Source organism: Phasianus colchicus, chromosome 5 (genome assembly GCF_987193195.1).
Source record: "Phasianus colchicus chromosome 5, bPhaCol1.hap1.1, whole genome shotgun sequence".
In the NCBI taxonomy this organism is placed as follows: domain Eukaryota; kingdom Metazoa; phylum Chordata; class Aves; order Galliformes; family Phasianidae; genus Phasianus; species Phasianus colchicus.
This window is the reverse complement of record NC_143440.1, coordinates 18,099,264-18,126,955: the sequence shown is the minus strand read 5'-3', so window position 1 is coordinate 18,126,955 and position 27,692 is coordinate 18,099,264. Positions and strand designations below refer to the sequence as shown.

General features: G+C 42.4%; 1 protein-coding gene across 1 annotated transcript in view; it reads right to left on the bottom strand.

Moving 5' to 3' along the window:
* SMIM38 (small integral membrane protein 38) overlaps window positions 1-27,629 on the bottom strand; it is a 42,634-nt gene extending 15,005 nt beyond the window's left edge. The window contains exon 1 of the mRNA XM_031593224.2: window positions 26,686-27,629. The gene's annotated coding sequence lies outside the window, so the exon portion shown is untranslated. The remainder of the gene's footprint in view (window positions 1-26,685) is intronic.
* Window positions 27,630-27,692: the final 63 nt, after the last annotated feature.

Below are 27,692 nucleotides of genomic sequence, written 5' to 3'. Positions count from 1 at the left end.
AACTTGCGGTACATGCAGCTTAGAAGATGGGGAAGGAGCAGGAATTCAACCTTCCCCACATGTGGATCACAGCACCGAGCCTCAGCGAGGCCGGAGTTAGCATTCAGAGCACACGGCGCAGCAGAGTATGGGAAAGGGATGGAGCAGCCCAAAGAGCTGGCGCCATGAACTGACGAGCAGAGCGCAAGTGATAAAGATTTACTGCGAGAGAGGAGGAAACAGTCCGCTGGCCCGATTAGAGCTGTGAATACCGAGTTGTTCAGGGAGGATTTTGCAGCTGACTGATCACAGGCTGTCGGAGCAGGCCTCGGACAACAGCTGCAAGGCTTGCTGGGCTGCAGAAACAAAGGGCGCCTAGCACGGTGCAAAGAAAGAGTTGACAGGTTGTTGTTAGCAGTGGCAAATGTGTGAGGTATGTCACTGTGTGCGAGACGGGGTGGGGTGGGTCGGTGGGGAAGGAGGAGAGCGCAGAGCAGAGGCAGCACTCGGAACAGGGGGGGCACAGCAGAGGGAGCGAGGACGCGGGCTTGGTCAAAGCACTCTCCTAAAAGCAGGCTGGTGTTTGTGGGGAGGACAATCACAAGGTCTGTTTACTGCTGCCAAGATGAATTAGCCCATCGTCTCATTTATAGGACGAAGCTGGCGGCACAGACTATAAGGTGCACGGCATTAAAGAGACTAATTAGACAATTCCGGCAAATCTGAATTAAGACCCTTTCTTTCTTTGAAAGCTGGAAAGCATTTCTCAGGACTCTGCTCAGATGACAGAGGTTTTGTTGAGCTTTTCCATTCTCTTCTTTCTCACAAGAGTCCACTGTAAATTCTGCTCAGAGCTCCGCGAACAGTTGTTAGGAAGCTGCTGGCATTTACATCACATTTAAAAAGGTCCAAAGCAAAATCCCGGATCCTGCAGGAATCCAGCTCCCAGCCCAAGGACAAACCCTGCAGCTGGTCCCCCTCCTGTTGCAGAGGCGGAACCAGAAGCTGCCTGCGAACATACCTGAGCCGCAGGCCCGCAGCTGAGCTCTCGCTCACACATAAAACAACACAGATTTTTCCAAAGCTGGCTTTGGAAAACACCCACCTCCCCCCTCCAACACAGCGTCTGCAGCCAAATGCTTTTCCCAAGCAACTGAGCTCGCTAGAGCCATGGTTCACTAAGCTCGTGAGTGCTGGGTAGGAATGTATCAATGAAACTGCAGATGATCAAAGGCAGAAGCTGCAGAAGAGAACTCACTTTCAGCTCTGTGTTTGGCAAGTTTAGGATTCGATTCTCAAGATCTGGCAACGTTTTGCTCCGATTGTGACAAAAACAAAATGCTACAAACATCTCTGAAGCAATGGCGCATGCTGTTTGCACACAACCACTATATTACAGTGGTCACTATTAAAATGTTTTACAAGACGTTAACGTTACCATGGCATTCACTGGATACTAGGAGAAGGGAATACCACAAAAGTCACAGAAATTCCCTAAGCACTGTGAGCTGCAAATTTCAGATGTTTCACGGTAATGAGCAATGCTCTGTAAAATACAGACTTCTGCCTTACTACCTAGGTATCTATCGCCAACCAACAAATAAGAGACACTAAGAAATTGCACTGCCGCTTATAGCATCCAATCAATTATACAAACAAACCCTATTTTGATTTTTCTCTTCTAAATGGTCTCCGGGTCCCAGTTTCCCCCGTCCCAATGGGCAGCACTTGATACGCTGTAAAGGGAATTCAGAACAAGAGGCATTTCAAGGCTTCCAACACACAGCTCCATTCTCCCCAAATATCAAAAATACCAGTGTGCAGAAGACTCCATCTAGGGGCAGAAACGTGACCCAAAATTTCCTGAGCCTCCACTTCGACATGTGTTAACCTCATTCTACCGGGACTGAGTGCATGAGAAATAATCAGACGTTTCACAGAGCTTCCAAATAGTTCTTCCTCAGTGGGAGCCCATCGATTTCTACTTTCTATTATTTTAAATGCGAGGCTTCCAGCTTGAGTTTCCGCTGAGCAGTGATGAAGAACACAGGCACTGCTTTTATACGTCTACGAGCAACTGAATAATACTTTAAACTACAAATATTATCTTAGGAACAATTTATAACCCATTGTATCCACACGCTTAAATTTTTTAGCTGAATAAGTGTGGCCAGAGAGCTCAACTGCAAAGAATAATGAAACACTTGAAGGACTATTTAGGTAACTATATTTTTGGATATAATTGGGCTTCTGCTGAAGTCAAAGCGAGGCCTGAACTTGATTTCAGGGGGAGCAGAAACAGCTCTGTAGCACAGGCACACCTCTAATGAGAAATTCTGAAGCTGGATAATTCAATATAATTAGTCTTTGACACTAGTACGTAGGATTTGCCCAGCAAAGGCATTTGAGAATAAGGTATACAACAGAGAAGCAACAGATTTGCAGGCTCGGAAGAAAACAAAAAATACCGTAATGTCCATTAGCAGCTTTTTTCCCCCTCTTCAGCAAAAAAAAAATTTACAGCAAGTACATCAAGCCCTTCCCTCTAATGATACGTTTTCTTTACACGAATTGCTTTCAGCTGACGAGCCCGCGCTAATTTTCCTTAGTAAGCAATGGGTTACAGCTTGTCCATAACATCACAGCTTCCCCTGCGCTGTGCCTTGCTCTTTGTCTCTCTGCAGAGCGGCTGCTTGTGAGGCTGGGGGAACAACTTCTGAAAGTAATCACGTCGCTTCCTACGCTCGCTCTCCTAAACACCTACGTCTGGTCACCTTTATTCTTCCTGTGCAGGCCCTCAGCTGCGAGCTTCAGACTGCGTAAACGCAAAGGTTCGAATTTTCTAGACACCGCTTTAATTTTTCAAATAGCAATCCAATTACCGAGCAAATTGGCACATGTGCTTAGTTACAGAGCGACTTGGCACTGCCCCTGCTCTCGCTGGCAGTGATGAATGTGTTCCCCCTCAGCCCTCCTCGTCTATCTGCTGCAGCCTGCGAGCCAACACCAGTGACCACATAAGGAGAGTGCCTGGCAGCTGCAGGCCCGAGGAGCCAAGAGGCGGATTGTGCAGTGCAGCAGCGGGATCTGGGGCTGTGACTGGCTTCCTAGCTGGGCTTTTGTGAGACCTTTTCCATGGCCTCGAGGTTGGCTCTAATGAAGCCTGTAGAAATGCCCGCAGGGAGCTGGTACAGAAGTGAGTTAAGTCAAAGGTTTAATTTAGTTTCTAAAGCAAAGTGAATGTATATTGCCCTTCTTTTTCTATCCTGCAATTATACTCCTGCCACATTTATGAGGAAATACAGTATTCAGTCAACAATAGGAGTGCATTCCTGGGTATGTCTGCGCTGCACATTGGGGCAAAGATCCCCAAGCCAAAGTCAATTAATGTAGCAGCAGAACCAGCAGCAATATAGCGGCATTTGCTCCATGTGACACCCGAGCTAATTAACTACGTATGGCAGTAACAGAGCTCCACTGTTTCTGGCACCGAAGCTGGTATCCCTGTGTGGTAACCCAGTGCAGACGTGCCAGCTCACTCAGAGCTAACCCCAATCAGGTATCGCCTCGTGCTGCAGAGGTACATTAACGCCACAGGAACCAGAAGAAGAAAGTTAATCCCTTTACAACATGCGAGTGGTGAGGCTACAGATGTGGTTACAGCAAACCTGGATTCTTCCTCTTCCATCCCATTCACATCCTTTTATTACTCACAACATAATGGTTACAGAGCAGCTTTAAGTAACGTGTTAAGCATCTTGAGCAGCATCTGTAACATGTGGTGCTTGCTAAATTTCTCTTTTCCTCCTCCAGGGGCAGAAAGCTAGACAAAGATATTTTAAAGTGCTTTTCAAACTTGCATTTGGGTCTTAGCCCTCACATGAACTCCATGACTGTTCAGAAAGCCATTATCAATTTTTTCAATGCAGCAGATAAGAACCGTCTCACAACAGGATGTTTTTCTCCCATTTAGGTTTTTTATGAAGTCCAAAAATTAACTTACCTAAAATAAATGACTACAAATAACAAAGCCATCTGTAGCACAAACAGGCTTTGGTGAAGGTAAAAAAAAACCAACAATAACCAACCTACCATTACTCATTTAGCAACTTTCTGGTGCAGATGGTGGATCATGAAATGTCCAAGCAGACTCTGAACCGTGCACACTAGAATAGTTTGCTGGAATTGCTTGCTTGGACTTTACTTATCAATGCAGTTGTTTGTTACTGATGGAGTTTTTCTTTTGCTTTTTTTTTTTTTTTTAATAAAACCTAAAATACAGAGGTACCCAATGAGTTCTATGAACTGTGACTATTACAGTATGTTCAATTAATTTTCCATTGTTCAACATTTAGGAGATCTAGCATTTGGGCTGCCTTTGCTGATATTCTTCTCATCTGTGGTCTGCAAGTAGACAGGAAGCATAAGATCCTTCATTGCCTTTCTAGCTTAGCAACACTGAGTTGTTACTCCAGGAACTGCCATAAGCATTTGAGGACTTTGCTTCTGATTTGATAACCCAATTCTGAAGATTGGCTTTTCACAAGGCAGCAAACGTGATGGTGAATTTTAACATGTACACCTCTCAAACGTGCCCACAGTAATAACACATAAAGCTGCAGTGCAATATATACTGCATGACCCCTGAGCATGCCAGTTCCCTACTGGCTCTTCCACGTGGTCAACTGAGGGATCCTCTTCAACAAAACACTGAGTCCTGTGCAGACTGTACAGGAATTGTGTTTAAGTGGCACTGATTTACAGCAGTGGGAACCTTTATGGACAATCTCACTGTTATTACTCCATCTGCTAATCCAGAAATGACGTTGGGTCCATCAGAGTTTAATGAACAGCCCTAGTGACTGCAGAGGCTCACAGTCTCCTTCAGAACACCAAGACATTTCGATTAGCAGACCTTATTCTACATTCTAGAGATCCCTGGGAGTCCAAGGACTGATTCTAAGGCACCAGGAAAGGTAAAACACATGCAGCATCAGCAAGCTTCAGGGGCCTGTACCTCTACATTTCATTGACATCTGTATGGATATGCAGCCCTATTCCTGAATTCCCTCTCTAGGAGCAGGAAACTGATGTGAAAACTAGACTCATGCTCCAGGCTGCAGGCCTGTAGGGCACAAGAAAGTTAGTTTCCAAAAGGGCACATAAGCATGCACTTAGCACTAGGCATGTGAATGCCCCAAATGCATAAAAGCTCACATGCCAAAGTTAGTAACGTTGCTGTAGCCAAGCCATGCTGAGAGTTAAGCATGCACTTAAGAGCTTTGCTGGACGGCAGCCATTTACAGATGTACAATCAGTGCAGAGACATGTAGGCAGAGACTTCCTTTAATGGGTCCGCTGAATTCTCTTCTTGAAGATACATATTTGGTTATTTTGTTTAACATATTTATAAACCCAAATACTCGTCTCCTGATTACATCTCAGACACTGGGATGTATCGCTTCGCCTGGAGTCCTCTGTTTACCACACTGCTTAAAACCAAGGGCCAGATAAACAATTCCAAATCAAATGCAAAAGGCAGCTGGCCTCTGACAACACAGAGCTCTGCTAATTCCTGTCCTCCTCTTGCTTTGTCCTTCATTCGTTCACTTTGGAGATGCTGATAGATGCTTGTCTGCATGTAACGATAATTACTAACAGCAGCTTGACGAATAAGAGAAAGTAGAAGAAAAACAATGGGAAAGGCATTAAGGGCACTAAGTTGCTCTTTCTGGGGTGGGCATCAGACATATGTTCACTACTCCGGTCATAGTGCAATCAAAGCAGTCCTATGCCACTGCCAAAAAAACTGCAACAGGTGCCAAAAGATTACAGCATTAGTTAAATCCACTCCTAAGGCACCAGCTCAGGGTCTGGTCTAAATCCCAGAAGCCAATGAACATCTTTCCCCAGATGTCAGTTGTTTTCAAACAGTTCCTCTTACTCATTTCCAGTGTGATGCCAGGGTGGGGGGGGGAAGTTGGGGGACTGCAAAACAGACTCCAGTGCCAGGAGGCAATCCTCTGATTTCACCACAGCATGTCTGGAGAGATGCCAGCCTCCTAAGCACACTTGCAAGGTAATTAATATTTTATATTTACAACACTAAGTTATCTCCACCCAGCAGGAACTAGGAGGACAGCTTCAGGTTCCACTCTCCCCAGTACGCTACAATGACAACCCCACACTGGGAACAGCCACATGGCCCAGAGGTGCCAAGCTGGCACAGATATCTCACTCAGCATTCAGCATCTAACCCCTTGGCAAGCCCCATGGCAGTTGTGCTTGGCTGCTCGTGGATCTGTCATGTGGTCAGGCTGTTGATAGCAGGAGGGTGCTATGTCCTCTGGGCACCATTTCACTTTAACACCTGTCTGATTCAGAGGAATGTGTGCACATGGAGAGCAAGATCTCCACACAAATCCTCCCAGAGACCCAGAGCACATGCTCCATTTGTTACTGGAAGGGGTCGTTTCCTCAGACCCACAAGTGTTTTTTCTTCCTCTCTTCCCCTTCATATATCTGTATACAACCCTTAGAGGGTCCGACATCCTGCCATGCATTCCACATGTGTTGCACGTTTGCTTTGCAAACCAGGAATACAACACATAGCCTTTTTGTATATAATGAAATCTCATATTTTACTAGGCTCACATAAAGCCATTTCTTTGTGAATAAGACTTTATTTATTTGTGACATTTTAACGACCTACAAATGTTTGCGATAGATGAAAGGAAATGATTATTTCCAGGTCACTTTGCAGTAATACTTTTTGATGGGCACCATAATTCCAATTAAATTGAGTATTGGGGTGGGGGGGGGGCATCCAACATTTTAAAGCGGTCCCTGCAAAGTAACTCCAAAAATCACAACAGGTTAGGCCTACACAGCCCTCCAAGGAAGCCTGGGAGCCCCACGGCCAAGGTGCAGTTGGTGCACAGCGCAGCATGCTGACATCTCCCAGCACCTCGCTCCATTTGTGCCTGCCCAGCAGCACTGCAGCCAGCCTCAGGTTTGTGTTAACAGCAGCCTGCTCTGATTCATCCAGGACATTCTGACACTTTACACACGATTATCTTTGGATCAGACACTCTCTAAAGACTGTGAAATAAACGCAGTTCTTCGGTTGCTAAGTTCACGGTCACTAAATAACTGCTATCGCTCACTCAGGCAGGAACACTGTCACATTGCTCTTGCAATTGTTGTTTAGCATCAAGCAATGGCCCACAGACAGCAGCCAAGGCCTCGCTGTTCCAGGCAGAGTACTAACAGAGCGCTGCACCTGCCCACTGCACGTAGATCTGCACTCAGTAGCACTCCTACGTGTTGCCAACCTAGCCCTGAGCCTTTAAAATACACACACCTACAGCGTTCTGAGATCCTCAAATAAAAAGTAATAGAAGCTCAAACATGACTTCACAATTGGAAAGTCACTGGGGTTGCCTATGTAGAAAATAGTATTAAAGGGACTTGAAGAGAAGATGGGATCAAGAGCTTACAAAATAACTCTTCTCATGCTGCATCAGGTAAGCAGCTTGTTTTGTTTCAAGGAATCTTGGATTCTTCTTTTCTTCTCAAACAGTTCTTCTTTGCTATTTATTAGAATGAGAGCTGAAACATGCTCTCTTCAGAGGACATGAGTAGCACATGTCACTGCGACCATGACAAATTTAAGATCCAGTATTTTGAAGACTCCCCTGGCCACAAGTCATACTTTCCTAGAACATAAATAGCTTTCCAATAAAGTTGTTTTGGTAACAAATTCAGTATTTAACACTTGAGGTAATAACAATTTTAAGTTAGGATGTTTTTTTCTTCAGTTGTATATAAAGTGCTGCTTTAGATTATCTGTAATTGCATTAATTTCCAGCTCTATTTCTCTGTGACCTGGCAATTTCATCGTGATTAAAGCACCCGGCTTTTGGAGCAATGGAGATGAAAATCAAGTACCAAATAAACATATAAGACTCTCTAGCAACATTCCAGGAATATTTTTTTCTGTAAGTACATGGCATGTTCAGAACACATGATTCTGTACTACAAAGATTTTGTTGGCTTCACTGCTCAGTGTGGTCATTTCAGATTCATGCCAACTAAACCTGCCGGACTGTATCGTCGTTTATTTTCTGTCTCCATACAGACATGTACTCTTTCCAAATGCAAGTTTACAATTCCCGCATAATTCCCAAGTTGAATACATGTTACATTACCTTTCTTTGCAACTGATAACCCTAGAATGGGGCACTGTACATTACTCCTGGCAACCAAAGAGCAAACAAGCATAGAGCTCAGAAGTGCTCGGAAAGAAAGGGGAGCTGGGGTGGATTCCCTCCAGCAGGTTCCCTCATGCCTCCCCCCTGGAGCATCCCAGCACTGAGCACCAGGCTTGTTCAGCTGGACCAAACCCTCAAAATGAACACAACACACAGTATGGCTTGCTTACAGGTTACATGGAAGACCAAGGAATGAAGAAAACGTAACGCCAAAAATCAGAAAAACCCTCCAGTTTCAGTTACTGAAGTGTAAACCTTCTACACAAATAGAGCCTTGCCAGATGTTTCCTTATCATCATACACTTCCCCTTATTAAGGTCGCTAAACAAATAAAACCTACCAAATCAAATCCTGACCATTTCTCCTTTTTAAACTTAATAAATTTTCTCAGTTTATGCCCTCATATCAGTATTTTTTTTTTTTTAAAACAAGTGATTGTGCCTTGACACAAGGGTGAAATACTGTTTTAAAGGGCTGCTGACTCTGGACAATTTATATGCTAATTCCAGAAATGATTCCTCCTACATTAAATAAGGAGCTAAGGAATGTTCCAAAGGTCCAGACAGACCATACCATTAACAGATTGGGTAAGTCAACGCTAATACTGCCCACAGCGTGTTACACTGTGTGAACTTTCTTCACTGCACACACTTTACTAATTTTAGTTCCACGTGGTTCCTCAGCTGACTGGCCAAAATATAAACTACGTGGGCTCCCTAAAGCCTCCCTCTGCCCATCTTGACCTTGGACTTGTCTTTAATATTAAACTTGAGGAAGAAATTGAATGGTCACACTTTTTTTTTTTTATTCAGGGTACATTTATAAATGGTTTATGAAGGGTTAATAAATGATTAATAGGTTATGAAAGTGTTGGGAAAGTATGGGCAGCTATGAACAATAAGGACAGCTGTCAAACACCTAGTAATATATGATCAGCTATTTAGGGCAGTAAAATGCAGACCCATATGTTCTAGTTCAAACCCCATCAGAGTAAAGACTAAGTATGGCAAATAATCAAAATATCTTCAGACTCATTTGAGCACTCACAAACCTTCCACAATTCGTTAGCAGGGTTCTGAGGTTATTACTGCTGTAAAGGACAAGTCAAATTTGGCTCCAAATTTAGACTTTGTGCAAACAAGCTGTTATAATGCCTTAGAATAACAGAAGATTTCCAGCTTTTATTTTACTCCCAATAAAAGTGATCTTTAAACAAATTCTTATACGGCGTATGTAATCCTAACAATGCAGAACTGAAAAATGAACTCAAAATGAAACAAGAATCACTAAATCAAATTAAAAGGATCATAAAATACTAAGATCAATCAAATTGGAATTTTCTAATTCCTTCTGGTTTTAGATCTTAGTTGAGTAGCTAGACTGCTTAAACAAGGCATTAATGCATGATGTGAGGCTGAGCATAAGTGCTTGACTGTTAAAGGAAAATCTCACTAGTGATTAAATCTGAGTTTCAGAAATGAATTCCAATCAGCACCCAGAGCCATTTGCAGCATCTTGTGCATAATCTCAGTGTAACAAGTTCTCACAGCCATCTCTAACTAGTAAATGAAGAGACTAAATGTTATGAGGTACCTTTATTTCTCAAAAATACGATTCCCCTGCCCCCTAATAGAAAAGCCTCATATAGCCTCATATAAACTTCAATTTTTTCCCCCCAATTTAACTCTAAGGATTAAAGGAAATGCATGCAACTCCTAATACCTTTCTTAACAGAAAAAATGCAGCTCTGAAGACACTAAGAGTTGAATATTAAGTCAAAAGAGCACTGGGCATGTGTCCCCTCTCATTGATTGCAATAGCTGAGCTTTCACTGAATGCCAAGTAATCAGATTAGGTCCAGCAGAGGGCCACAAAGATGATAAAGGGCCTGAAGCATCTCCCATATGAGTAAAGGCTGAGTAACCTGGGTCTGTTTAGCCTGGGGAAAAGGAGACTGAGGGAGGGATCTAATTAATGCTTATAACTATCTGATGGGAGGTGGGAGACAAATGGATGAGGCCAGGCTCTTTTCTCTGTGGTACGTAGCAATAGGACAAGGAGTAATGGCCTAAAACCTTAACACAGGAAGTTCTGTATTAGCATACAGAACTTCTTTACAGTAAGGGTGATGGAACACTGGAACATGCTGCCCAGAGAGGTTATGGAGTTTCTGTCTATGGAGATATTCAAGAACCATCTGGATGCCTACCTTTATGATTGGCTGTAGGCGTCCCACTTTGGCAGAGGATATGGACTTAAGATGTCTCAAGATTCCCTTCCAACCCCTTAAATCCTGTGATTTTGAGCAAGTTCATTTCCCTATCACACAAGCAACACCTAAGCAATGCACTACTACTTCATTATAACATAGGAACTATCTCAGCAAACTACAATCTGTTCTGAAGAACCAGTACAAGCAGGTCACCGGGACCTAAAACAGCTCACACATCACACACAGTCAAAAACAGACAACTCAAGTGACTCCTGATAATGATCAATGATGATAAATTGGCAGCTGGGCTACTATAAAAATTCCAAACTTCACCTTGCAGCTACAGGAGTGAGAATGATATGCAAATGTGATTTTTGGCAGGGAAAGGTACATTGTTTCACTGATGTGGGAAAAATGCTTAATGCTCAAGCATTTCCTTAAAATAAGACTGCAATGAAATAGGAGAGGTAGCATTATTAATTAAAATTAGCTTTCCCGCATAAGTGAAAAGAAAAACACTCCAGAGTCATCTCCAATCTTCAGAGAAAAATCCAGCATTTCATTCCATCACAGAGCACTCTAGAAGGGATAGTTACTGGAGAAGAGGCCATTGTGTGCTTTAGTTTTTGGGAAGTCAAGCAAGTTCCCAACTTACCTGCTTTTTTTTTCCCTCATCAGGGGTCGAAGAGATTAATCAAAGCTTTGAGAAGGTCAAACTATAGCACTTCTGAGATGCTATAAACATGAATACTTGCATCCTAACTTCATTTCTGAATAGTGAACATCAAACAGGAAATGATACGTCTGTGAAGACGGAGACAATAAATATGGCTGCTCCTTGGGAAGGCATCCCCAAAATTCAAGTTGTTGCTGAACTCGATGTACAAGAAAACTGAGGTAGCTTTATAATCTTTGCATCAACACACGGCCATAAAACATTCCATTGTCTCACACCATGTCAGGACACTCCCTCACACAATAAGACGTTCCTCCATTGACCATGCTGGAGCATTGCAATAGCTACCACTGGGGCAGCCTCTCACCTTGCATACAAGCACCAAAGAGGCACTGTACACTACAGCAAGCCAGTTTCAAGAAAGCATGCTTCTCAGGTACCCTTCATGCCTTTTCCAGGGCAAAAATAACAACCTAGTACAACAATCAGAATGTTGCTAAATATTCATACAGATTTGCAGGGAGGACCCGGGTAACTACAGGCCGGTGAGTCTCACCTCCGTGCCTGGGAAGATTATGGAACAGATCCTCCTGGACAATATGCTTGATCACATAAAGAACGAGCACGTGATCCTAGATAGCCAGCATGGCTTCACCAGGGGAAGGTCATGCTTAACTAATCTTGTGGCCTTCTATGATGGAGTGACGGCATTGGTGGACGAAGGGAAGGCAACTGATGTCATTTACCTGGACCTGAGCAAGGCCTTTGACATGGTCCCCCATCACATCCTCATCTCCAAACTGGAGGGAAGTGGATTTGACGGGTGGACAACTAGATGGATAAGCAATTGGTTGAAAGGCCGCAGACAGAGGGTGGTGGTCAATGGCTCTATGTCCAGGTGGAGGCCGGTAACGAGCGGTGTCCCTCAAGGGTCTGTCTTGGGACCGGTGCTCTTTAACATCTTTATTAATGACATCGATGAGGGAATGGAGTGCACCCTCAGCAAGTTTGCTGATGACACCAAGCTGAGTGGTGCAGTCGATACGGTGGAGGGAATGGAGGCCATTCAGAGGGACCTTGACAGGCTGGAAAGCTGGGCTCGGGTGAACCTAATGAGGTTCAATAAGGCAAAGAGCAAGGTTTTGCACTTGGGCCGGAAGAACCCCAGGCACCTGTACAGGCTGGGGGGAGTTGTCCTTGAGAGCAGCTCGGCAGAGAAAGACCTAGGGGTCCTGATAGATGAGAAACTTAACATGAGCCAGCAGTGCGCTCTGGCAGCCCGGAAAGCAAATGGGATCCTGGGCTCCATCAGGAGAGGGGTGGTCAGCAGGGATAGGGAGGTGATTGTCCCTCTCTACTCTGCTCTTGTGAGGCCCCATCTGGAGTACTGTGTTCAGGTGTGGAGCCCTCAGTACAAAAAAGACATGGAGATTTTGGAAAGGGTCCAGAGGAGGGCCACGAAGATGATCAGGGGGCTGGAGCACCTCCCCTATGAGGACAGGCTGAGGGAGTTGGGTTTGTTCAGCCTGGAGAAGAGAAGGTTGCGGGGCGACCTCATTGCAGCCTTTCAATATCTGAAGGGAACTTACTCCCAGGAGGGGAGTAAACTCTTCATAAGGGCTGATAATAGCAGGACACAGGGAAATGGTTTTAAGTTAAAAGAGGGAAGATTTAGGTTGGATGTTAGGGGGAAGTTTTTTACTAGGAGGGTGGTTAGGTCCTGGAACAGGCTGCCCAGGGATGTTGTGGATGCCCCGTCCTTGGAGGTGTTCAAGACCAGGTTGGACGAGGCTCTGGGCAACCTGATCTAGTAAAGGTGTATGTTTGGTGGCCCTGCTAGGCAGGGGGGTTGGAACTACATGATCCTTGAGGTCCCCTCCAACCCAGGTCATTCTGTGATTCTGTGATATGCTCAAGCAACTACTAGCAAAGCTCACATGAACAGAAGTCTGCTATTAACATGTTCATACATGCATATACATAACCGTTCAAGTCTTCGAAATACTTTCTAGAGTGATATTAGCCAATATTTATCCATCTTTACAAAAGAAACTCCTAGAAAGCACGTAACAAACATGCAAAACGCGATGGAATCTAAGCTGCTAATTCTTTTGAAAAAACAGCTATTTCAAACAAAGCTTATAATGCAAAATGCAATCACACTGTAGGTACCTTGGAAATAGTAGGGCACAGTGGTGAGTTTGTTTTTGTTCAAGTCTTGCTCATTTATCTTTTCAGGGTACTTAGCAGTGATTTATTCCTGCTCACAGTCACTCCTTCTCTACACTGAGCCGCCTGGATACAATTAGGAAAACATTCCATTGGCAAAAATGGTCTAAAAGATCACATTTGGTTACAGAAGAACCCATAAGACTCAAGAAGACACTCTAAAAACCATCAAAATGGTCTCGGAGCATGTTCATCTAAATATTATTAACTGAAAATTTTATAGCAACGTTCTACTTAATTTTCTTAACAGCAAAGCACTTGGAAAATATGAAAAGTTCGGTTCTAGGTATGTTGCCAATCTGCTTTTAGGGTCAAAAAAACCACAGTGACATTCTCTGCTATTTTCATAATACATCACATGTCTGACCAAAGGCCACCAAAACCAGTGGAAATCTTTCAGACTCTTCAGTGGACTTAGAATCAAGAAATAACTTTCATTTTCCTGCAGAACAGCTCAAAAGCAACTTAACCACAAATTCAGCAGGGCAGTGAATGAATTTCTACCACTTTTAAGAGCAAAGGAACTCAGATTCCAAGTCTTCTATTTGGGAAAAATGTGTTGGGTTATTGCAGGAACTAGCCCATTCCAGGATGCCAAAATGATCTGTTTTCTTTCCCATGAAGCTCAAGTTTCCACCTTTGGCTATGTTCTCTGAACATGTAGTCCTGCTTTTAACCCAACTCAGTAGGGCATGCTACAAGGAGAGTGGGAGCACTTTCCTGAGCACGCACTAAACTCTCAGCCAAGGCTGCTGTAAAAAGCTGTAGAAAGATGCATCAGTTTCAGATTGAGACTGACCATTACAGTCACCTTATCTAACCATCTCCCTCATGCAGACCAGGCAGATCTAAATAGCTTAAAACTGCACATTACAGAAAGGCAGCTCTGAAATAAAACAATAACGTTTCAAAATGCTTGGAAAGTGACACCTGAAGTTTTCGTCGTGAACATTACTAAGCCACGGAGAGGGTGTGCCTCCCAGCTTAGTACAGTATGCAGCATATGTCATGCACTCAGACAGCACAGAGTATTTTACATCTATGGTCAAACCTGGCAGGAACATTTTCTTTCAAGAAGGAAGTTTAAGCAGCGTATCCATGAATCTAAACTAAATTAAGTAGGTGGTAAATCCTTCAGCCCTCTGCTGGTGAATTTATGGAGAGGAAACGGACAAAATGATGGAAACATTATTTTATGAATAATACATAATCATTAATTTCCTTTTATAGAAGACCACATGAAATTCCAAAGGTCTGCGGTACGCTGGAAAAGAGGCATAAAAACCCGATTTGTCATTGGCCCATCTCAAGAACCTAATTTACCACTAACTGAGGCTAATGCGTCTGGACTTCAACAAGAACATTCAATGTGCTGGAGAAAGAGCTGTGTAGGCACTTCTCAAAGCTTCAATGATCAGAATTTATCTGAGATATCCTAGATAGTATTTCAGCAGAACTCACAGTATTAGTGGATAGACTAGGCAGATATGTGGATTACCGCCTGCACGTGGTAAGTAGCTGAGGTATCTGTATCACCACTTGCCAACACTATAGCTCCTGTTTAGTGCCCTGTTTAGTAGTTCCAAGTGAACTACTCTACCATTTTTACATTTCAGTTTTCCTGGGGAATCACTCCCACCATGAGGACAGTACACATACTGGAACACCAAGGTACCTCAAACCACCAGATGCTCAGATGGTCACAAGTATATTACTTTGCTTCCAAAACAGAGACAACAGTTCTGTATTCGATATAACTGCACTTCATAGAACCATTAAGAGCAGAAAAGACTTTCAACATCATCCTGTCCAATCACCAAACCAACCCCATGTCCACTGACCAGGTTCATTCATACCACATCTCCACAGTTGTGGAGCACCTCCAGGCACAGTGACTCCATCACCTCACTAGGTAGCTTGTCCCCAAAGCACAACCACTCTTTCCAAGAAGAAATTTTTCCTAATGGCCAACTTCATCTCATAGTGCCCCCAAAACGCATTACTACTTTGATGCATTAGGTTGACATTCTTCAAAACAGTAACCTCTTCCCTCTTTACTCAAAGAACTGTGTAAAGACTTTCCTAATTACAGTCCAAAGCTTTCTAGCTAAACTGATCTTTTGTTAAAGCAAACTAGTCACTGAGCCCACCATTATTCCTTGAAACCTGTGGGCTTTAGATGCAATTGCGTTGAATCCAAGGCAGATGCAAGGGAACCTCCAGGAATTTCTCCTAGAGCTGCTAGCAGATCTGACTTTTTGTTGCAGCCACTAAAGCTGTAGGAACTTCAGACACCAGGAAGATCCTATTTTACAGATCCTCGTGCTATTTTATTAAACACAATGGTTTCAACTCTTTGAAATTTGCCATAAGATAGCATCCCTCACAACAGCCTGCAGAGGCACACATGCAATTCACAGCCTGCAAACTTCATTTTTCCATTTACTGGAAATGATCAAATATCCCTGACACAGGGGAAGCTTAAACTGGAAGGAAATGGCGGTTATCCTCTTGAAGTAACCCCTAGAGAAGATGAGAACGTCACTGCAAATTTGTGGGAAAAAGAGAGGTTTCCTATTGTCAACATGTAAAATAAGCATAGTACAATAGACACTGTGTTTTTTCTGCAGTCAGGTTGACAAATCCCTGAATGGAGAGAAAATGAAAGCCAGAGGTAATTTGTTAAAAAAACAAAACACTATTAATTAACTGGAGGGTTGCAAAGTTGAGATGTAGAGAGTCAATTCCTCAAAAAGAAGCAACGCACAGACTTCAAAGGACACAAAGCATCAGTGCTGTAATGTTTATAACAGATTCCAAAAAGCTTTATAACTTCTACCAGTGTTAGTCCCTCTCTCCTGTACAAAAGAAAATGGAAAATACCTGCTATGTGTACTGCAGACAAAAGCCAACAGAATTCTCATCAGTCTTTTTATTTCCTACCAACCAATTCACTTAATGATCATAGGCTCACACAATCCCAACGTGGCTCCAAACTGTATCTCTACAGATAAAAATCTCTGCATTATTTCTACCAACAGTTCTCACTGATGACCACACTCCTAGCACACATGCTAATGGCAAAAAGGTATCATGAGTTTGCCTACTTCACCCTCAGTACTATAATTCCTATTATTTCTGCTCTGCATCATAACATTCTGCTGAAGGTAACCACAGAGCACAGAAATAAATAGTGAAACTCTGCATGAGGAGACTCTTGCACCGTGTTTAGGTAAATTCAAAGGGCAGGGTTTTGTGGATCCACCAGTTAATAAGTGGATTACTTCTTCCCTGCCATTTTCTCTTATTAGCTGAAGTAAATTCACTTCATCCATCCTCCTTGAGGCTGCAGCACATTATCTGGCGCGAACTACATCATGAGGTGTACAGAACCAACACAAAACAAATGAAAATAAGTTCTCTCTTAAATGAAATGAAACAATACACAAAGAATATAGCCCATTCCAAAAGAAGACAGTATTTTCGAAGTCCTTCAAGCACTGTCCACAACATTTGAGTTAAAACAAAAAACATGTTTAAATTGTAGAATAAGTACAGAGAGATTAACTCCTTCCTTGAATTAATGGAATGGTCTGGGTTGGAAAGGACCTCTAAGATCATATAATTCCAACCTCACTGCTATAGGCAGGGACAACTCCTGGACCAGGTTGCTCACAGCCACTGATAAACACTAATGATAAACACTAATTGTCCTGCCTCTTACACCTTTCTTACAAAGAGCCACAACTAATAAAAACGCAGGCAGTTTTGGCTAACTAGCTAATGGTGGCCACGTTCACACCACTACTTCCAGCAGAAAAATAATTTAGAACTATGACATGGCTTCAATCACCAGACCACCACGCTACACATCTTCAGAAGAAGCTTGAACTGTGAGGGATTTAATTTGGGAACTGGCAGTGGTAGCATTAAAGCTCCTCACTGCCACAGAGCTGAAACCTGCACAGCCCACAGAGACAGCTCTTGCACGCACATCTACATTTGTGTACATTATACATGCAGACACTCACATGTTAAAACTTTTGGAGGGAAATCTGTCTTGAAGAGCGAGGGCTCTCACCATAGATAGCATGCTAAGATACTGCTTTCAGAGTGCAAGCCTTGCTTTCAGACACCTACATCAAAATCAAGCAGAGCTGCAGTCCTTTCTTCTATTGGGATGCCATGGGAGGTGGTAAATGCTCTGCTGCCACCCAATGACTCAGCACAGTACTGCCTATTTCCTCCCACTCCATAACTAACCAGGTGAAAATAAAGTTTAATTAAAGACAGCCCTTGCAGCTGAATGCCTTGCATACCTGTGGTGCCCTGCACTCTGCAAAACATGGGACATCGCCGCCCCTCTTCACCTGTATGCAAATGGCCCCAGCTCTTTTTATCATTCTGCCAACAGAAGCATAATTTTATCTGAATTCCCAGTCACAAAAACATCATTGTGCTCTGGCAGTTAATTTTTACTGGTTTACAATGTACTTGGCTTTGCACAAGAGATAATGCCAGCTAACCACAGCAAACCTTTCACACAGCTGTTATGCTTTATAGTTGATCAAAGCATTGATTTCGCAGTATTATGTCAATGCCAGACATTCTGATTCCCTCACTGTTTCCACTCAGGCACCGTTCAGTTTCTTTCTTTGATTTCTTTACAAAGCACAACTTGTCTTAGACCTCACTACTAAATCTAAATTAAGTTTGCAAGGGTATATAAGCACAAGTGGTAGCCCATCAGGTTTAAGGGAGAAAGGGAAACACCATTACTTGTATCTCGAAGATCCATCCCACCCACAGTTACCTTTAAGAGAAGCCTTCAAAGCTTTAAGCACTCTGGATTTTCTCAAAAGGGAAACACAGTCGCAAAATGCTGGTTCAAAGAAATTCAATGAACTAGCAAAGAAACAGTTGTTGATACATATTTACACATTAAAAGAACAAGCTGCTCAGTTCTGAAGGATTTGTCCACACAGCTGGGACAGTAGCATGGGTAGCTGCTCAATTAAGGAGAATTTAAAATTTACAAGACCTATTTATACCTTACTTTAAAACATAGATCATATTTTCAGTTATCAGCTTCAGATGCTATAAAAGACCCTGACTGACCAATGCGTGGATGCTCAACTGAGGGCCTGTTGACAAAAACCAGAGGAACCACACTACAGGTTTAAAGGAAGTCCAACAGTCCTTGATTTATTTTCACATACATCAATTCTCTGACTTTGTCACACAACAGATAGCAGGACATCCCTATCAGCAAAACACAAGAAGTTGCAGCACACACACTAAAAACCAAAAGAAAGATTCTTTCCCTAGAAATATTTACAGGAAAAACTGATCACTGTGTTAAAATTTGAGGAAGATTTAAAAAAAAAAAATTGTGTCCAGTGCTACTCTGAGTTTCTCAAACATCAGAGATCATTTTGAGACTCATTTGCAGTCTGTGCAATTTCCCTATATTTTATTCAGATGTGACACCAGATTTACCAACTGGTAAGAAGTTTCACTTTCTCATTATGTATGCTTTGGTACAAATAGATGTTCAGCACTGATAATTCATTGCCTCGAAACATATCTTCCTGCATTTTTCCATTAAAAACAAGCAAGCGACCCCTTATTCGTTTCAGACTTCTGATGCAGGCTCCAGTAATTAACTACGCTGAGAACGTTTCATTGAGAGCACCCGGAGGCACTGAGCCTACAGCCCAACCTGCACAGACTCAGTCTACCACGGGGTCTTCAACTCCCTCTGCTGGCAAAAGCCACAGCTAGAGAAATAACAAAGAAAGAAATCTTGTCACGTTCCATGCACACCAGCAGCTGGCTACCTGGCTGCCTCTGCAAGAAGGCGTCTTAAAGGGAGTTTATAGCACCTTAAGACTCCTGACCTCCCACAAAGCACTAGTTTGTGACTGAGAAGCTCTGAAGATGAGTCCTGCACATCCATCAAGTTGGACTCCACGATCTTCACAAGTCCCTTCCAAGTAGGGCTATTCTATGATTCGGTTAATTTCTTTCCTCAGTGATATCAACAGATGACACGGAACATGGTACCCGGGCTGAGACAACCAAAACACATAATGAGAAGACCCTTACAGAAAGTTTCCCAAGTACCAAAGTTACATCTTCAAGTCAAATTTACTGAAGAGAATGGTCTGCTAAAGGTAACAAAGCATCAAAAGTGAGACTGGCATTCTCCGCTTCTGAGATCACTTCTTGTGCCTGAAGTCACAGAATCATAGAAGGGTTTGGATTGGAAGGTACCCCGCATTATCCAGTTCCAATCTCCCTGCCACAGGCAGGATTACCAACCTGCTAAGATAATCAGGATGCCTGGGGCCCCATCCTACCTGGCGTTGGATGCCTGCAGAGACAGGGCAAGTTCTTTTGTCACAGCTCCCCTCTGCAAAGTGGTCTTTGTCTTCTTCCTATCCATTTTGACTGTATGAGATACTGCAAGCCCCAAAAAGTTTAAAGAGAAGACTCTTCCTCCAGCACCTTTTGTGATGAGTCACATAACTTGACTGTTGATGCATCAATTTCCCTATATAATTCTTCTAAATAACAGCACACAAGCAATAAACAACTAAGTGGAACTTCAACAACAACAACTGCAATACTGCCTAAGCTGCTTTTGTGTATTACTTTTTAAAATCTAAATTGATCTAATGCAATATCATTTTTCTATTTGTTCCTATACTCTCAATCACACCCTGAAACAAAAACAAGAATTGAAAGAATACAGTGGGCTTAATTCCTGTTCATTGTAAATGTTCATATGAACAAAGCACAGTGGAAAACTGAACCTAAGCACAGGCACAGACTCATTTTCACATGCTTTTGTTAGTTTGCATTCTATTTTAAGAGAGATATGTAACCGCAACACCTACTGTCTTATATGGCTTTCTGTAACATGGCATCCTCACAAGTAACAGGGTTATATTTTAAATGAGCTCAAATAAGTCTACATTTGGTATTTATTTATTTGTATATTAACAAACAGCACTTGTATTGATTTTTCAAATGTATTCTGAAAGTGCTTCTAGGGCACTGAGTCTGCTCTATCACAGTCTTCCACAGCAGTATTCATTTTTAAGTTACAGTCAACCTGCTTAGATGCAATTAATCAGTTACATACTCACAGAAGCACTGCGCAGTATTGTGACCATAACTTTGTAAAAATGACTTTGATATAGCAAAGCAGACTGTGTTAATCAGAGGGCTCCAGCCCAACTAACCCCCATGGTAAGCCCTCCTCTGCAGTAAGGTATTTCCAAATTCAGATGGTGGTGTTTTACATACTCTTGAGGGTGAACAGCATCACAAGGTGCAAGACAGACAACAAGATCTAATAATATAATATTCAAAGTACCCCTTCTACAGGGAGGTATTCACAACAGACTTGCAATGAAACTGTGAGGCCATCACCAAAGGCCATCAAAACAAATGGTGGCAGCAAAGGCCATGGGACACTATAACATCACTTAACAGTCTCAAGTACGGGGCAGTCCTTGCAAACATTCCATTAAGACTTTGTTCTGCAAAACTGGTCCTTTAGCACACCAACCTGCTGGTGGCCACAGGAAACATAGCTGCAACATAGCAAAGCTGAAACAAAGCTTATTTAATTCCTTTTTAAAAAGAACAGAATTCCCTTTGTCTCAGTGGGATTCTTCCATACACTTTTACACATCTGAACCATCATCTTATCTACATAGGATTAAATTCAGCTCTTTCTTTCAGCAGATCAGATGCGTCCTTCTTGAATGTCTGTTCACGAGTGTCTTCTGCTATGCCAGGTAACACTCTATTCTGCACAAAGTAAGACATCACATGCATGAACCTTTGAGGCAGGACCAAATAAAAGATCCTCCATGCACAAATTTCAGTGGCCACCTATACATAAGTCAGTTTTAGAACACATTACACCTGAAATCAAACCATCAACCCACACTTCACTTTCCAATATCTGTAATATTAGAAAGTACAGAAGCCTGCTTTACAGAACTCTAGAGAACTGTACCAGGATCATTCAGAAGGCCAGAAGAGAATAAAGGACTTTGGAAAACATCAGAGACAAAAAGCTTAATAGTCACAGCGGAGGGTCTCAGTCATGCAGACGTTTCAAACACATGCCTAATTTTAAAGCACTGAGTTTGATGGCAGTAGATATTACAATGGGCACCAATCCTAGATGGTTAAGAAGGAAAGGCTAGAGAACCAAAAGGAAGAAAAAACAGCATGAAAAACATCTTGCATGTGCTCTGTTGGTCTTTGTAATCTACCCTAAAGAGGCCCCAGCAAGCAAGTTCACTTCAGACCTCAATTACAACATGTGGGCAATTTTATAGCCCAACAAAAAGCACATTAGACATTTATGACCTCATTTTATTAAATTCTCCTACTTATGATGATCACTATTGGGCGTGCAAGCGTGTGAGTTTAATACAGAAATCTTATATTTATACATTAACAAGACTGAAAGCTCACCTGCATGGCAGGTGTTGCTGTGGGCACACTTTGGTTATGGATTAACTAACTGCTATCAAAATAACTGGGTTCTATCTACCAAATCTGAAGCAAGAAGGGCAGGTGCTTTCCTGCTGATCTAGCAGAGGGCTACGATAGAATTACAACAGGAAAGAATAGCTTTACTTTCTTTGTGAAATTTGATTAGAGGAGGAGAGAGGTAACACCCTGCATAACATGGTGGAGCTTAAAGCACAATCTGCTCCTCTCACAGCCTTTCCCACTGGCTACTTTGATCTAAGTTTTATTGTCCGGATTCAACACCTTTACCTTTGGTTACACAGAGAAGTTCTTTAGAGTCATTTTTCTACAGTGAGTAATTGCCCAAGTCTTTTCAGACAAGCTACCAATTACCCAGGATGCTGGAAACTAAACACTCGTAGTTTTGGTGAAACGTAAGATTTTTCTCACTAGCATTAAATAGGTAAGGAAAGCGACATTAAAGACCTAAGCTTTACCTTTTAAGGTCATTACTTAATAAAAAGAATACTGGCAACAGCTCAGCTCACTGTGTGTGGAAACAGTTCATTCCTAAATGCAAGAAGGAGACATAACATCATAAAGTAATACAGCTTAGACTGGCTTCCCAGCTCATCTCAGTAAGATGCTCACTGTATGAGACCACTGCTGTACTATCACTACTCAGTTCAATGCTACAGCATTACAGTCATACATCACACACAAAGCTATAATTCTGTTCTGGATGCAAGTAGAACCCATTCTGAATTTAGTCAGAATCCTGCACAACAGTCCTAACCTTAAGACTACAACAGGCTTATATGCTTACCTCATCTGACTGCCTATGTAACACAATCCTTATTTGACTCTGCATCCAGCTCAGCAACCCGCAGTCACATTAGAGATTGTATTTCACGTTACAGACACTCATCCTTATTATACAATAGACTTTGGTGTTAAAATCGTGCTCTATTTTTATATCACTTTCCATCCTCTTAAAGGCTGATGATCCTTTGTAAAATGACGCAGGACAATTGGACACAGTTTTCAAAATTCAGTATGCTGCTGCAGGCACTCACCAGCTCTGAGGAGGTGGACCGTTCATTTTCAACTCAAAGAGCAAAACACAAGCAGTATGAAGAGACAACACTAAGGAAAAACAAAGAATTCCTGGAGAGAGCGCCAGGTCTGACAGCAGGGAGAGCAGGAGCTGTCAAATAGAAGTTGCTCTGGATGGTCATCCTGTTTGTTCACTGTCCTTTTGCACACATACAGTAGCACCTGGGATACTATAAATCTTCCAGTTTAGTTATGCTTACTAAAATTCCAAAACATGGGTCAGCATCAGGTTGTTTCTACTCAATATTTGTAAGTCAGGTAGCAGAGCAGTAATAGCCCTCCTTTTTTTGGTAACATGGGAAATGAAGTTAGAAGTTGAGAGATTCCTAGATTCTTCTGCAGTTTTAGAACAACATAAGCAGAAGTTAAATACAAGAATAGGCAGTAGCAAAACTGCAAACCAACTGACTGGAAACATCATCATCATCTACACCTGAAGTTCACAGCTGTTGCAAAGGAAGAAAGGCTGTATTATCTGTTAGTGAGAGCAGCAAGCAGGAACTCCAGGTTTTATTCCGAACTCTCCCACGGATTTCAAGCTCAGCTATGGGCAGATCACCAAATATCTCAGCTGATCATCTGTAAAATAAGGATAGTCATATTTTCCAATTCCAACAGGATGTTTTCAGTAAAGTACTCGAGAGGCACTCAAATAATGCAGTGATGAGGGCCATGAAAGTATCCTTGCAGAACAAAGACAACACCTGCTCCACTGGCCTAATGGAAAAAAGATGACCAAGGCTGTTACAAGCTGCAATCATCTTCAACTTACAGTCTGAAGTTCAACAAAATATTACTCTGGAAAAGTGTAGGAGTGGATACGAAAAGAATTGCAAATAAGCTACATAAATAGAAATAAAAAACTGAACAGACGCTTAGGTTTATTTAGTAAATAACATGGGTAATTCTTGGCAAAAAACCATTCTGCTACCTTTGGAAAACAAATATAAAATACAGATATCACCACTATGGTTTTCCCTACTGAGCAACAATAATTTTAGTCCACTGTGACACTTTTTAAGAACATACATGCTTGTGACTTTGTTCTACGTGCAGTCATGAAATTGTTCTCACATGCTTTCCAGGTGATAACTACAGGTGGCTCCCCCAGCTGCACCCATCACTATGCACCTACTGTTTGCAGAGTGCCACCTTAGCCTCGAGGTTGAACATTTTCTCTCATTTTCTCTCATACTGTGAAAGCAGTAGTTCTATGAACATAGAAAAGGTTTGAGCATAGCATGAAATGCGAGGCTTGTGATTAACAAAGTCTGAAGATTTGGTGTTTTTTCCTGCCCTAGCAACAGATTTCCCATTACCAGCTCTGTTATTTAAATACACCATGATATATTTATCTTCATATTTTATCTTTCAAGAAAGCAATGGTAACCGTGGATGATGCACACGGTTCAGAAACACATTCTACAGACTACTGATGCTGAGCACACTAGTGTCATAGAATCATAGAATCACTCAGGTTGGAAAAGACCTCAAAGATCATGGAGTCCAATCACATCCTAGCTGTACTACCCTCTGAACCATCACCTCTTCTGCCAACTAGAGTGCTCAATTCTCATTGAAAAGCTCTCAATCTTCAGTCACCTTGGATACAGTGAATCATCGTATTAATTAAAATTGGTATAACTCCCCAACAACACAGCTTTGCTTGTTAGAACATTTTCTAGCTGCTTCACCCTAACAATCACACAAAACATCACCCCCAGTAATCACAGAATCACCAAGGTTGGAGAGAAGACCTACAAGATCATCCAGTCCAACCATCCACCTATGACCAGTAGTTCTCAATAAGCCATGTCCCTCAACACAAAATCCAAACGTTCCTTGAACACCTCCAGGTGACTTCTGGAATCCACATCTCAGTGACTCCACCACCTCCCTGGGCAGCCCATTCCAGTGCCTGACCACTCTTTCAGAGAAGTAGTATTTCCTAATGTCCAGCCTGAATCTCCCCTAGTGTAGCTTGAAGCCATTCCCTCTAGTCCTATCACCAGTTGCACAAGAGAAGAGGCCGATTCCCAGCTCACTACAACCTCCTTCAGGTAGTTATAGAGAGCAATAAAGTCTCCCCAGAGAATTCAACTCATTCAAACCAAGTATGACAGATGAGCTAAACGTGCCACAAAGTGCATGAGATGACAGCTGGTCACAAGTAGAGCAGAGTGCCCAAATTAAGCATTCCCACCACAAGAAAGATATGCCTTCTGTGCTTGTCTTACCAATGAGCAAAAACAGACTGGTAGAAGGGCAGCACATTACTCCTCTTGCCCAAAGAGGTGGGATATGTAGAAACAAGATAAAAGGGAAAACTGCATCTGCAATGAAGATGCAGAGAGGCACCTAGGGGAAATCAGGCTGATTATCAGAGACGTAGCACATACAACTAAATTTCACCTTCCTGCTTGACTAAAGGAGGCTGAGGGTGGATATTTTTCAATATCCCTTCCTGTAAAAATCTTCTTTACTGTACACATTTGCAAGCCATTAGCTAGATCCAACAGCACACGCTATAACAACAAAAGCTGAGTTTGTTACAGCCATGGGAATTCTTTCCAGTGAAATCAGAGAGAGGTGGGTGGGACGGGATCTCAGGGACCAGCAGATGCATCACCATCAGGGGCAGGTTCACAAACATACAGACAAAGCTGGAGGAGAGGGCCTCCTAAGAAGCTTTCCTAAGAGGGCCTCAGGCAAAGGGAATCTGTGACCTCCCAGATTCCATGCCTGCAGCAGCTCCTCACATCCAGAAACTCTTTCTAACAAAATCTGAGCTATGATTTGTCCTACCATCAGCGCAAAGAGATCACACAACAGAAACAGATCACCCCTCTCAAATTATCATAGCTTTTTAAACAGCAAATACATCTGCCCATTTCTAATCACCTCCTTCAAAGTCTTCCCAACATGGTTCCCAAATCCCTTATGACCTCTGTTACTATCCTGTAACAAATGCCTCCCTAACTTCATTATTTTAAAATGTGGGGTCCAACACTGGAACACCATTCCAAGACTGGAATTCCAAAGCAAGTTACAGCAAAGTACTTTTCATTTAATCTTTCAGATACCTCTAAGATTTGTCCTCTAATACCACTTACTCTCCCATGCCATATATTTTTTTAAAACTGTAATAGTTTGTCTTATTACATTTTCCACCCACAATTTTGGCTATTTCCTCTAGGTTATCAAGGTCATTTGGAAACGTTCCACACAGTGCTTAGAGCTGAAACTGAAACCAAGTCTCTGCCCTCCCCCACTCGAAATTATTTCTACTCAAAGTTCACATAATAAATGTCTCCAAACATTTAAAAGACTGCAGATTAAGTCCAAACCATTTGATCTCCCCTCGGGCGGAAGGCGTTATTTAAAGAAAACTCTAGGGAAAGCAGAAGTCATCAACACGCCTACATAAACAGCACATGCAGACACCTATATTTATTTCCTTTTCAATAAAAAGCCAAGACAGATGGAAAGCTGAAATGACTTCATCCAACTAAAAGAACATTTAGCAATAGTAGAAGTCACGGTGACACTACTCACAGACGCTACTGCCTGTGGTACGCAGACAGGTGAAAACAAGATTTAAGATACTTTTACTTTACATTTCATAGTTTACTAATTGATAGTCCCCACCAGTGCAATATAGAGAGGTCAAGAAAGCAAGCCTCGTGTACTCTACTCACATAATTCCTTGAAATCCAAGAGGGTATTTCTTCTTTCATCTGCAGCTTCTGCCCAGTTACTGGTTACACTGGCTGCCCCATCTGCAGCTTCTGAAATTCCTTCATACATAAGCATGCTATTGAAACTGATTCTTGTTTCCATGCTTCTACTGAAACAGAACATTTGAATTCCCTCTTCTCTCTCCTATCACCCTTAAGTCTTTAAATAGTACAAATTCATAGCAGGTGAGGAATAAAAAACACCTGAGGAATCTCCAATCAGCCAAGGCGCTGCTGATTAAAGCCTCCCTGGGCAACTAGCAAAAATCTGTCCCTGATTAACAAGGCAAGGTCACCTGCTGCTTACTTTGTTTCCTACATGCTCCGCCAAAGCAATTGCCAGAGACAGTAGCAAACTTAAGATGACTTTAGCTTGACCCAGAATTGATTTTGCCCTGTTCTTAAAAAACATAGCCTGTTTCAAAGTAATGTTATGGACATATTTTGTGTGAGATCTGCCCCAGCTGAGGAAAGAAAGGGACAGACACTTTAGCAGTGATAGGATAAGGCAAACTAAAAGATAAGAGATTTAGGTTGGATATAAAGAAACAGTTTTTTATGATAAGGCACCAGCAGGTTGTTCAGAGAGGTGCTGGATGCCCCATCCATGGAGGCATTTGAGGTCAGGTTGGATGGGACACTGAGCACCTGATCTAGTATAGGTGTCCCTGCTCATTGCAGGGAAGTTGGACCAGAAGGCCTTCAAAGGTCCCTTCCAACTCAAACAGTTCTGTGAAGTGCTATGAGAACATATATTGCACTGACCCTCTCAGGGACAACAAGGAAGGAAAATCCAGTTTGCAGACGCATCAAAGACTAAAATGAGAATGGAAACCAGGGTGCCCAACATCCTGACTTAGTTCCAAGGAATTATTCACCTTAGAAGTTAAGCATAAGTACCTACAGATGATGCTAACATGTCCTTAGAAAGAATTCTGTAGCTATGAGACACGGAAAGAAAGCAAACC